Genomic DNA, 11,470 nt, shown 5'->3' on the forward strand with positions numbered 1-11,470 from the left:
TCCTCTCCTCCCCTACCCTCCCTCTATCCCTCCCTCCCTTCTCTCTCTCTCTCCCGCTCTGTGAGTGAGTGAGTGAGTGAGTGAGTGAGTGAGTGAGTGAGTGAGTGAGTGAGTGAGTGAGTGAGTGAGTGAGTGAGTGAGTGAGTGAGTAAAGCAAAGAGGCAGTCATGTTTCAACAGATGGCTGTCCTGATTCAGCCACCACACCACACCGCTGCTGGTTCACTGAGAACTCTGTGACCGTGTGAGCAAGCTAGAGAGAGAGAGAGAGAGAGAGAGAGAGAGAGAGAGAGAGAGAGAAATGTAACTTTGGCTAGAGGGACTTTTTTTTCTTCATTTTAAACTCCCCCTCCCCTTTCCCTCCTCGTTTTTCTGTGTGTCTGTCTATATTAGTGTTTTTGTCTCTCCGTACGCCTGAGAGCGTGGTCAGTCAGAGAGGGAGAGAGAGAGAGAGGGAGAGAGAGAGGAGCAGAGTTAGAGTAAAACAGAGCAGGAAAAGGACAGACAGGAGAAGAGGAGGGAACAGTCCTTGGTAATGTGTGCCTGCTCGTCCCAGTCCAGCCCAGTACAGCGCCCCCTCCTCCTCCAGCTCTACTGGGTCAGTACCCTGGGACAGCACCTGCTCCCCCGACATACAGACAGACAGACTCTCAGGACCTGCAGCTGTGTGAGGTACAGTGGCTTGCCCTACTTTTCACGTTGCTGCCTCTCTCTCTCTCTCTCTCTCTCTCTCTCTCTCTCTCTCTCTCTCCCTCTCCCTCATGTTTTCTTTCTCTCTCTCTCTCTCTCTCTCCCTCATGTTTTCTCTCTCTCTCTCTCTCTCTCTCTCTCTCTCTCTCTCTCTCTCTCTCTCTCTCTCTGTTTTCTGCACTTGCTCCTGCTGGTTGCGTTGATTTAACTCTGGGAATTCTAAGGAGGTAGTGTAGCGCAACACAGCTAACCCTCTATGGCTGCAGTTACACAGCACTGCATTGAGCTGACGGTTTCTCTCTCTGTCTCTCTATCCCTCTGTCTCTTTCTCTCTCTCTCCCCCCTATTCTGTGTTTTGTTCTACTGTCTTATTCTACTGTCTTCCCTCTCTCTCTCTCTCTCCCTCCCCTTTTCTGTGTTTTGTGCTACTCTCTCTCTCTCTTTCTCTCTGTCTTCCTCTCTCTCCCTCTGTATCCCTCTCTCTCCCTCTGTCGCTCTCTCTCTCTCTGTCGCTCTCTCTGTCTCTGTCTCTCTCTTTCTGTCTGTCTATATCTCTCTCTTTCTGTCTTAAAGGAACAGGTTGTTTTTGCTTCATGCTTTCAGTTATTTTCTGGTAAGGTGCATCTTGTTGAGTTTCCTCTTGTGTTTACTTGTCTTTGCTTCCTTGCTGATGAGCACGTGGGAGCTTGCGTTTGCTGACTAGGTGCAGTGTTACTGGGGGAAAGGGAGGGATGGTGTTACACCCTGTAGCCTAGCAGGCACAGCCACTGGGAGGTAGAGAGACAGGAAGAGAAGGGGAGGGGAGGTAGACTCAAGCTGTCATTCCCCATATGCATCAGACTCTGGTTCCCTGATAAGCAACTCTGCAATGCGTTGAGGAACACTTGATGTGTTTTATTTTACTTGGATAGTTGACCGAGTATAAATCATTGTTCTTCAAACAGGAACTTTAATGATGTGGGGAGTATGGGAATGTGAAGTGCTTTTTTATCACACTGTTGAAAAATACTCCCGAGTGGCGCAGCGGTGTAAGGCACTGCATCTCAGTGCTAGATGGGTCACTACAGACCCTGGTTTGATCCCTGGCTTTATCACAACAGTCTGTGATCGGGAGTCCCATAGGGCAGCGCACAATTGTCCCTGGGTTAGGGGAGGGTTTAGCCGGGGTAGGCCATCATTGTAAAATAAGAAGTTGTTCACTGACTTGCCTAGTTAAATGAAGGTAAAATGTTGATTTGTGGCATAGGCTGGTCAATCCGTCTGAGCCACCGCCTCCAGCACACAGGTGTATGCTGTCGGCAAAGGTTAGAATCCAGGCTACTGCCCTTTGTCACTGTCTGTCTGTCTATGCTGTCGGCAAAGGTTAGAATCCAGGCTACTGCCCTTTGACACTGTCTGTCTGTCTATGCTGTCGGCAAAGGTTAGAATCCAGGCTACTGCCCTTTGACACTGTCTCTCTCTGTCTCTCTCTCTGTCTCTGTCTCTGTCTCTGTCTCTCTCTCTCTGTCTCTCTGTCTCTGTCTCTCTCTCTCTCTCTCTCTGTCTCTCTCTCTCTCTGTCTCTCTCTGTCTCTCTCTCTCTGTCTGTCTCTCTCTCTGTCTCTCTCTGGCTCTCTCTCTCTCTCTCTCTCTCTCTCTCTCTCTCTCTCTCTCTCTCTCTCTCCCTGTCTCTGTCTCTCTCTCTCTCTCTCTCTCTCTCTCTGTCTCTCTGTCTCTCTGTCTCTCTCTCTCTCTCTCTCTCTCTCTCTCTGTCTCTGTCTCTGTCTCTCTCTCTCTCTCTGTCTCTCTCTCTCTGTCTCTCTCTCTCTCTGTCTCTCTCTGTCTCTCTCTGTCTCTCTCTCTGTCTCTCTCTCTGTCTCTGTTCAATAAAGTGAGAAAAGACATGAAAATAAGCATCATTGATATTATTTTTTCTATAACTTCTGTGACAAAAGGTCTGAGTGACAGGAGTGTTTGTGGTCTCTACCCTGCTATGGTTTTGGATGTTAAGTTGACCACATGCTGTGGTGACTTTGGGAATCTGACAACTGTTGCTCAGGTTGTCTCTGGTTGTGTTCGCCCTGGCTATTTATACTGGGTCACTAGATTCCCACCATCACACTGACACAGGGGCGGATGCGGCCTGCGGGGCGAGTGGCACAGGCTGCGAGGTTTACCTCAGCCGCTGGAATGCAAACACACACTGAACCCACATCTCTCTCTCTGGCTGCCCAGTCAGTCACAAACTATGAGTCTGCTCTGGCTGTCTGTGGTCAATGCCGCACAACCACTCAACAGCATGTCTCCCTCACTTACACATTTTACATTTACTTATTAGTCATTTAGCAGACTCTCTAATCCAGAGCGGTTTACAGTTAGTGCATTCATATTAAGATAGCTAGGTGGTACAACCCCATATCACAATTATAGTAAGTACATCATTCCTCAATAAGTAGCTATCAGTAGAGTCTGAGCTAAAAAGGGGTGGGGGGTGGGCAGGGACTCTGCTAGCACCAGGGGGAATCTGGTTCCACCATTGTGGTGCCAGGACAGAGAAGAGCTTGGACTTGGCTGAGTGGGAGCTGCCCTCCCATAGGGGCAGAACAGAGTGCTCGGGTTGGGGTGTAGGGTTTGAACATAGCCTGAAGGTAGGGAGGGGCAGTTCCTCTTGCTGTTCCGTAGGTAAGCATCATGGTGTTCTAGTGGATGCGAGCCTCGACTGGAAGCCAGTGGAGTGTGTGGAGGAGCGGGGTGACATGAGAGAACTTGGGAAGGTTGAAAACCAGATGGGCTGCAGCGTTCTGGATAAGTTGCAGGGTTTTGATGGCACAAGCGGGGAGCCCAGCCAACAGTGAGTTGCGGTAGTCCAGACGGGAGAGGACAAGTGTCTGGATTAGGACCTGCACCTTTTCCTGTGTGAGGTAGGGTCGTACTCTATGGATGTTGTAGAGCATGAACCTGCAGTACCGAATCACTGCTTTGATGTTTGCAGAGAACTACAGGGTGTTGTCCAGGGTCACACCAAGATTCTTTGCACTCTGGGAGGGCGACACTGTGGAGATGTCAACCACGATGGAGAGGTCTTTGAGCGGGCAGGCCTTCCCCAGGAGGAAGAACAGCTTCGTCTTCTCGAGGTTGAGCTTGAGGTGGTGGACTGACATCGAGGCACGCAGATATGACAGGAGAGACCATGTGAGGTTATGATGGAGCTGATTGACTTGGTGTATAGAGAGAAGAGGAGAGGGCCTTGATCTGAGCCCTGGGGGACACCAGTAGTGAGAGTATGTGGTGCAGAAACATATCCTCTCCACATCACCTGGTAGGAACGGCCTGCAGATAGGATGCAATCCAAGAGTGTGCAGAGCCTGAGACACCCAGCCCTGAGAGGGTGGAGAGGAGGATCTGATGGTTCACGGTGTCGAAGGCAGTGGACAAATTTAGGATGATGAGAACAGAAGAGAGAGAGTAAAATTTGGCAGTGCGGAGAGCCTCCGTGACACAGAAGAGCAGTCTCGGTTGAGTGACCGTCTTGAAGCCTGACATGTTAGGGTCAAGAAGATCATTCTGAGAAAGATAATGAGAGAGTTGGTAAGAGACAGCACGCTCAAGTGTTTTGGAAAGAAAAGAAAGAAGAGTTACAGGTCTATAGTTTTTAACATCAGATGAGTCAATTGTTGGTTTCTTGAGGAGGGGAGCGACTTGGGCCATGTTGAAGTCAGAGGGGACGCAGCCAGTGGTCAGGGATGAGTTGATGAGGGAAGTGAGGAATGGGAGATTATCTGGGGAAGGGAGGAGGGGATTGGGTCGAGCGGGCAGCCATACCTCACTGGTCTCATGATTTCATGTGGATAGAGACTGGAGAAAGAAGTCAAGGCGTAGGGTAGTTCTGTGTGACTGAGACCAGTGACTCGATAGGCTGAGTGAATGAGTAGTGGATATCATCAACCTTCTTTTCAAAGTGGTTAACAAAGTCATCTGGGGGGGTGGGGGGGGGGGGGGGGGTGGAGGATTAACGAGGTTGGAGAAGGTGGAAAATCATTTCCTAGGGTTAGAGGCAGAAGCTTGACATTTAGAGTGATGTAAATTGGCTTTAGCAGCAGATACAGAGGAAGATAAGGTAGAGAGCAGGGAGTTGAAGGGTGATAGGTCCTCCGGAAGCTTAGTCTTCCTCCATTGTCACTCAGCTGCCCACAGCCCTGTTCTGTATGCTCACAATGAGTGAGTCATAGGATGCAGAAAAGGTGGAGAGTAAGGTCGAAGAGACGGAACCAGGAGACAGGAAGGAGAAGGATTTAGCAGAAGGGAGAGATGATAGGATAGAAGAGGAGAGAGAAGTTGGAGAGAGAGCGCGAAGATTGAGACGGCACATGACCATCTGGGTAGGGGCTGAGTTGTTAGGGATGGAGGTGAGGGAGACAGAAAAGGAAACAAAGTAGTGATCAGAGACCTGCAGGGGCGTTGCAGTGAGATTACTAGGAGAACAGCCTAAAGATGAGGTCAAGTGTATTGCCTGCCTTGTGAGTTGGTGGGAATTGGGAAAGGGTGAGATCAAAAGAGGCAAAGAGGGGAAAGAGAGAGTTGGAAATAAATGAACGGAAGGCAAACGTCAGGAGGTTGAAGTTGCCGAGTACGAAGAGCAGAAATGAGGCATCGTCAGGAAATTACCTTATCAAGGTGTCAAGCTCATTTGGGGACTCTCCAAGCGCACCCTGTGGGCGATAGATGACAACAATGTTACGTTTGAGTGGACAAGTGATAGTAACAGCACGGACATCAAATTAGGAGATGGACAGGTGAGAGAGGGAGAAAAGATTAAACTAATTTAGGAGAAATGAGTAGCCCTGTTCCACCACCGCGACGACCAGATACTCTCGGACTAGGAGAGAAAACATAGTCAGATGACGACCAGATGCTCTCGGACTAGGAGAGAAAACATAGTCAGATGACGACCAGATGCTCTCGGACTAGGAGAGAAAACATAGTCAGATGAAGAGAGAACAGCTGGAGTAGCAGTGTTCTCTGGGGTGATCCATGTCTCCGTCAGGACTGAAGGGTAGCATACTGTAGGCTGATATAACCTCGGCGTTCTTGACCGCAGATCGGCAGTTCCAAACACTGCCAGAGACCCGGAATTCCACATGGGTTGTGCGCGCAGGGTGCACTTAATTTCCTTATGGCTAGCGTATGGCTGGCTTATGGCTAGCGTATGGCTAGCTTATGGCTAGCGTATGGCTAGCGTATGGCTAGCGTGTGGCTAGCGAATGGCTAGCGAATGGCTGGTGGCGTATGGCTGGCTTATGGCTGGCGTATGGCTGGCGTATGGTTGACGTATGGCTGGCGTATGGCTGGCATATGGCTGGCGTATGGTTGGCGTATTTGTAGCGTATGGCTAGCGTATGATTGGCGTATGGGTAGCGTATGGTAGGCGTATGGCTATCATTATTCTACATGGCTATCATTATTCTACATGCGCTCCTTGTATAAAAAGTTACATTCAGTCAAACAGGACCAGGGAAATCAGGGATTTCTTGTACTGAATGTTTTAATTTATTTAGTAGAGCTTTGATGAAACATTCAACGTGTTATTTGATATTTTCTTAGCCAATAATGGCCTGGTTTCTTTCCACTACTGCTTCCTTCCATGGATGACGGTGCAATACCCCTGTCTCCCCTAAGGCTGGTTTAGGTTTGGGGATACACAACATTACTCTGGTAATATTATTCAGAGGAAGTTTTAGATCAGGGTTGGGCAACTTTGATGGGAGGGGCACAAAAAAAATCAGAACTCATCATGAGGGGCCACAATGGCTTGTGGGTCTGTGTTATCTGGATCTGAAGACAGCTCCTCATCAGTCTCAGACCCAAGGTTGCCTTCTCTGTGACACCTGTTTAACCTTTGAACCCATTATTGAGAAGTTTGGCGTGGCGTCAAGGTTTATTGATCCACAAACACAGCTGGTGCATGCACAATACACACACACACACATAACGTACACAAACAGGCCGCTACACTCTTTTCTGTTCAATCTCAATGGGTCTGCCTGCACCCGTCACCTTCTACCCACATAAAACGGGAACATTGACCTGGGGTGAGATCTGGTCATAGAGCAGTAAGAGCATAGAACAATCAAAGACAACAATATTCTACCAGGAAGTTCGTATTTAGCCTCTCTCTCTCTCTCTCTCTCTCTCTCTCTCTCTCTCTCTCTCTCTCTCTCTCTCTCTCTCTCTCTCTCTCTCTCTCTCTCTCTCTCTCTCTCTCTCTCTCTCTCTCTCTCTCTCTCTCTCTCTCTCTCTCTCTCTCTCTCTCTCTCTCTCTCTCTCTCTCTCTCTCTCTAGTTTTCCAGTTATTCTCCAGCATGTGACTGACTGCTTCGTTCCACTAGCTTCAGCGTACTCTGCACTGCTAAATCAGAAAATTGGAATCTACTAGCATGAAGCACGTTGTTCATTCAGTGAATGTGTTAGTGTAGAATATGAGAGGAATATGAGTGTGTGTAAATATGAGATAAAATAGCAGGGCTCTGTCCAAAATAAATTCTGATAAAAGTCATAAAGCATTAGATAACAATGTTTCTGCATATTAACTAAAGGCTTACACCACTTCTGCCTGTAGGCCGGTTTCTTCTGTAAGGGCTTCCAGAGTGTGTGTGTGTGTGTGTGACTGAGAGTGTGTGTGTGTGTGTGTGTGTGTGTGTGTGGACTGAGAGTGTGTGTGTGTTTGAACTGCACAGTCGCGGGGGTCAAGGGTCTGCTTCAGAGAGGCCAGCTTCACACAGCGTCACACAGCGTCACACAGCGTCACACAGCGTCACACAGCTTCACACAGCTTCACACAGCGTCACACAGCGTCACACAGCTTCACACAGCGTCACACAGCGTCACACAGCGTCACACAGCGTCACACAGCGTCACACAGCTTCACACAGCGTCACACAGCGTCACACAGCGTCACACAGCGTCACACAGCGTCACACAGCGTCACACAGCGCCACACAGCTTCACACAGCTTCACACAGCAGTCAGATTCTTTAGGGGGCGGGCGGTATTCACATTTATTGAATTTAACAAAAGGGATCCCAATCTCAGGTACATACCTGTTAATGGTGAGACCCGGCAAACATGCTCTGACAGACACACACACACACACACACACACATACGCATGGAAACACTGACACACACAATCAAACTCATCAAACATCAGACTCATACAGGTAGGGATGCTTGTGTGCAGTGGTTTAGTGGTGCCATGGGAGAACTGGGTAAACATTTCCCAAAAGGCCTGCCCGGCAAAAGAAAGGCGCCCTGTCTGAATGACCTAAAATGATGAATGTGATATTGGTCAGGCCAAACACATAAACACGGATACAATGACGCACATGATCAAACTTATCAAACTCAAACATATAAACACATACATGGAGGGATGCTTCTGTGCTCTCTCTCTCTCTTTCAATTCAATTTCAATTTCAATTTAAGGGCTTAATTGGCATGGGAAACATATGTTTACATTGCCAAAGCAATTGAAATAGATAATAAACAATAAACATCTACTGTAAACATTACACTTGCAGAAGTTCCCGAAAGAATAAAGACATTTCAAATGACATATTTATTATGTATCGCTCTCCCTCCCTCACACACACACACACTTTTACACATACACACACACACATCACACATAAACATGAACAAACGCATAACATATGGCTCAAACAGTCTGCACAGGGGCCGATGATCCTCCTCTGGTCAATTTAATCCCCTTCATGTTACATCACCTCTAAATGTTACATCACCTCACATGTTACACCACCTCTACATGTTACACCACCTCTACATGTTACACCACCTCTACATGTTACACCACCTCTACATGTTACATCCCCTCTACATGTTACACCACCTCTACATGTTACACCACCTCTACATGTTACACCACCTCTACATGTTACACCACCTCTACATGTTACATCACCTCTGCATGTTATACCTTGTTACACCACCTCTACATGTTACATCACCTCTACATGTTATACCTTGTTACACCACCTCTACATGTTACACCACCTCTACATGTTACACCACCTCTACATGTTATACCTTGTTACACCACCTCTTCATGTTACACCACCTCCACATGTTACACCACATCTACATGTTACATCTTGTTACACCTCCTCTACATGTTACATCACCTCTACATGTTACATCACCTCTTCATGTTACACCACCTCCACATGTTACACCACATCTACATGTTACATCTTGTTACACCTCCTCTACATGTTACATCACCTCTACATGTTACACCACCTCTACATGTTACATCCCCTCTACATGTTACACCACCTCTACATGTTACACCACCTCTACATGTTACACCTTGTTACACCACCTCTACATGTTACACCACCTCTACATGTTACATCACCATGGTTCATTTACTTCCTTCATGTATCACTGACTCTCTCTCATCTTGGTTGATCCTTTGGAAATTAATTAGATTTTCTTTCTCCACATCAAAGTAACTGGATAAAATCTATATTCTCTGTGATTGGATTTAAAGTGAGCATGTCGAGCTGTCGAGGATGAATTCAGCTCATGTTCTCTATCCCTTCAGTGGAATGAAACAGCCTTGTAGTTTGGGCCTATTCTTCTAACCTGGCACTGTTTACAGTTTGTTGCTATAGGTGAGTCTGTCTATGGGCTGCATAACTGTGTTTGGTTACCCATGTTAATAAGATCTCTGTCCTTCTTATCTCTATTAATATCCAGAGGTCAGGGGTTAAACTGTTGGAGCAGGATGTTTTTGAACACGTCATGCGGAGGTTTACTGTATGTGTAGAAAGTGCTCCTGTTCTCTGTCTATTTTCCACCGGTATGCCCTAGAATACTGTAAAGGTTTTGTGCGTGCTCGTGCTGGTGCATGCATGCGTGTCACTTTGTGCATCTGTTTGTTCGTTACTTTTCTGTGATCAGCAGTATGTATGGGTTGACTAGGTGGAGGTAGCCTAGCGGAAGAGCATTGGGCTATTAACAGAAAAGTTTCTGGTTCTGTCACGCCCTGACCAGGTGAACTCTTCTATTTTGGTCAGGGTGTGGCATTTCTATAGTTTATTTTCTATGTTTTAGGTATAACCTTGCTTTGGGGCGTATTTATATGTTGGGTCCTGTCGATTCCCAATCAGAGACAGCTGTCACTAGTTGCCTCTGATTGGGGAATCATATTTAAGTTCCTTTTCCCCCCACGATGTTTGTGGGTTGTTGTCTCTTTTTGTTGGAGCAGTAGCGATACGTTTATTCTCTGTTTTGACCGTGTTATTTCAGTCTGTAATAAATAACATGAGTTCGCTCCCAGCTGCGCCTTGGTCCACTTCCTCCTTCCTGCACGACGATCGTTACAGAACAACCCACCAAACCAGGACCAAGCAGCGGGAGGAAAAGGAGCGCGAGAGATGGGCTCGCGAGGGAAAGGAGTTCTGGACCTGGGAGGAGATCATGTCGGGGAAAGGACCCTGGCGGAAGGATTCCCAGGTCGAGGAGGTGATGCCAGCCGGTGGAAGGAGTCGCACCCCCAAGAAAATGTTGGGGGGGGGGCTAATGGGGTGGTCCGGAAGGGCAGAGGAAGAGCCCAGACCACTGCTCTCGTGGGGGATAACGGCGAAGGAGGAGGCAGAGATGTGGCAGGTCCTGGAGGACCTGCGTAGGGACAGCGTGGAGGAAGAGCCTTGGGTGGCAGAGGTGCGCACGGTATCGCCAGTGCGCCTGCACAGCCCAGTGCGCTCTGTGCCAGCGCCCCACATTTGCCGGGCTAGGGGGAGTGTTCAGCGAGGACGTGTTGTGCCGGCTCAGCGCTCCTGGCCTCCGGTGCCCCTTCTCGGTCCGATGTATCCTGCGCCGAGGACGCACACTGTGTCTCCGGTACGGCTGCACAGCCCAGTGTGTTCTGTGCCAGCGCTCCACACTTGCCAGGCTAAGGTGGGTGTTGAGCCAGAACGGGTGATGTCAGCTGTGCACTCCAGACCTCCAGTGCGCCTCCTCGGTCCAGGATATCCGGCGCCGCTTATGCGCACTGTGTCGCCGGTGTGCGGTCACAGTCCAGTCCGGCCCGTCCCTGCTCCCCGCACCAGGTTAGTGGTGCGTGTCCACAGTCCTGTCCGGCCCATCCCTGCTCCCCGCACCAGGTTAGTGGTGCGCGTCCCCAGTCCAGTCCGGCCCGTCCCTGCCCTCCGCACCAAGCCAGTGGTGTGTGGCCCCAGTCCAGTCCGGCCCGTCCCTGCTCCCCGCACCAGGTTAGTGGTGCGTGTCCCCAGTCCTGTCCGGCCCGTCCCTGCTCCCCGCACCAGGTTAGTGGTGCGTGTCCACAGTCCTGTCCGGCCCATCCCGGCTCCCCGCACCAAGCCGGTGGTGCGTGTCCCCAGTCCAGTCCGGCCCGTCCCTGCTCCCCGCACCAGGTTGGTGGTGCGTGTCCCCAGGCCAGTCCGGCTCGTCCCTGCTCCCCGCACCAGGTTGGTGGTGCGTGTCCCCGGTCCTGTCCGGCCCGTCCCTGTTCCCCGCACCAGGCCCACGGCGCGTGTCCACAGTCCGGCACGGCCTGTGTCCGGTCCACCGGTGACCAGTCCTGTTCCGGTCGGCCGCTCCACCGTGGTCCAGTCCGGGCCAGAGGGGTAGGGCTAGGGTGGAGGCAGGGGGAGAAACACGCCCGCGGCCAGAGCCTCCACCGAGGGTGAGGCGCCCACCCGGGTCCCCCCCCCCTAATAGACTTTAGGTTGGTGCGCCGGGAGTACGCACCGTTGGAGGG

The 11,470-nt window shown here is 49.8% G+C and overlaps 1 protein-coding gene across 4 annotated transcripts in view; it reads left to right on the forward strand.

The window, feature by feature from the left end:
• The first annotated feature begins 310 nt into the window (after positions 1-310).
• The window catches only part of LOC106566486 (extracellular sulfatase Sulf-2), a 291,339-nt gene continuing 280,179 nt past the window's right edge, over positions 311-11,470 (forward strand). For 2 of the 4 annotated variants that reach the window (XM_045692958.2, XM_082959853.1), the window contains exon 1: positions 311-671. The gene's annotated coding sequence lies outside the window, so the exon portion shown is untranslated. The remainder of the gene's footprint in view (positions 672-11,470) is intronic. The other 2 variants (XM_045692960.2, XM_045692959.2) reach the window with 1 other exon arrangement.

Source organism: Salmo salar, chromosome 13 (genome assembly GCF_965601325.2).
Source record: "Salmo salar chromosome 13, fSalSal1, whole genome shotgun sequence".
Lineage (NCBI taxonomy): Eukaryota > Metazoa > Chordata > Actinopteri > Salmoniformes > Salmonidae > Salmo > Salmo salar.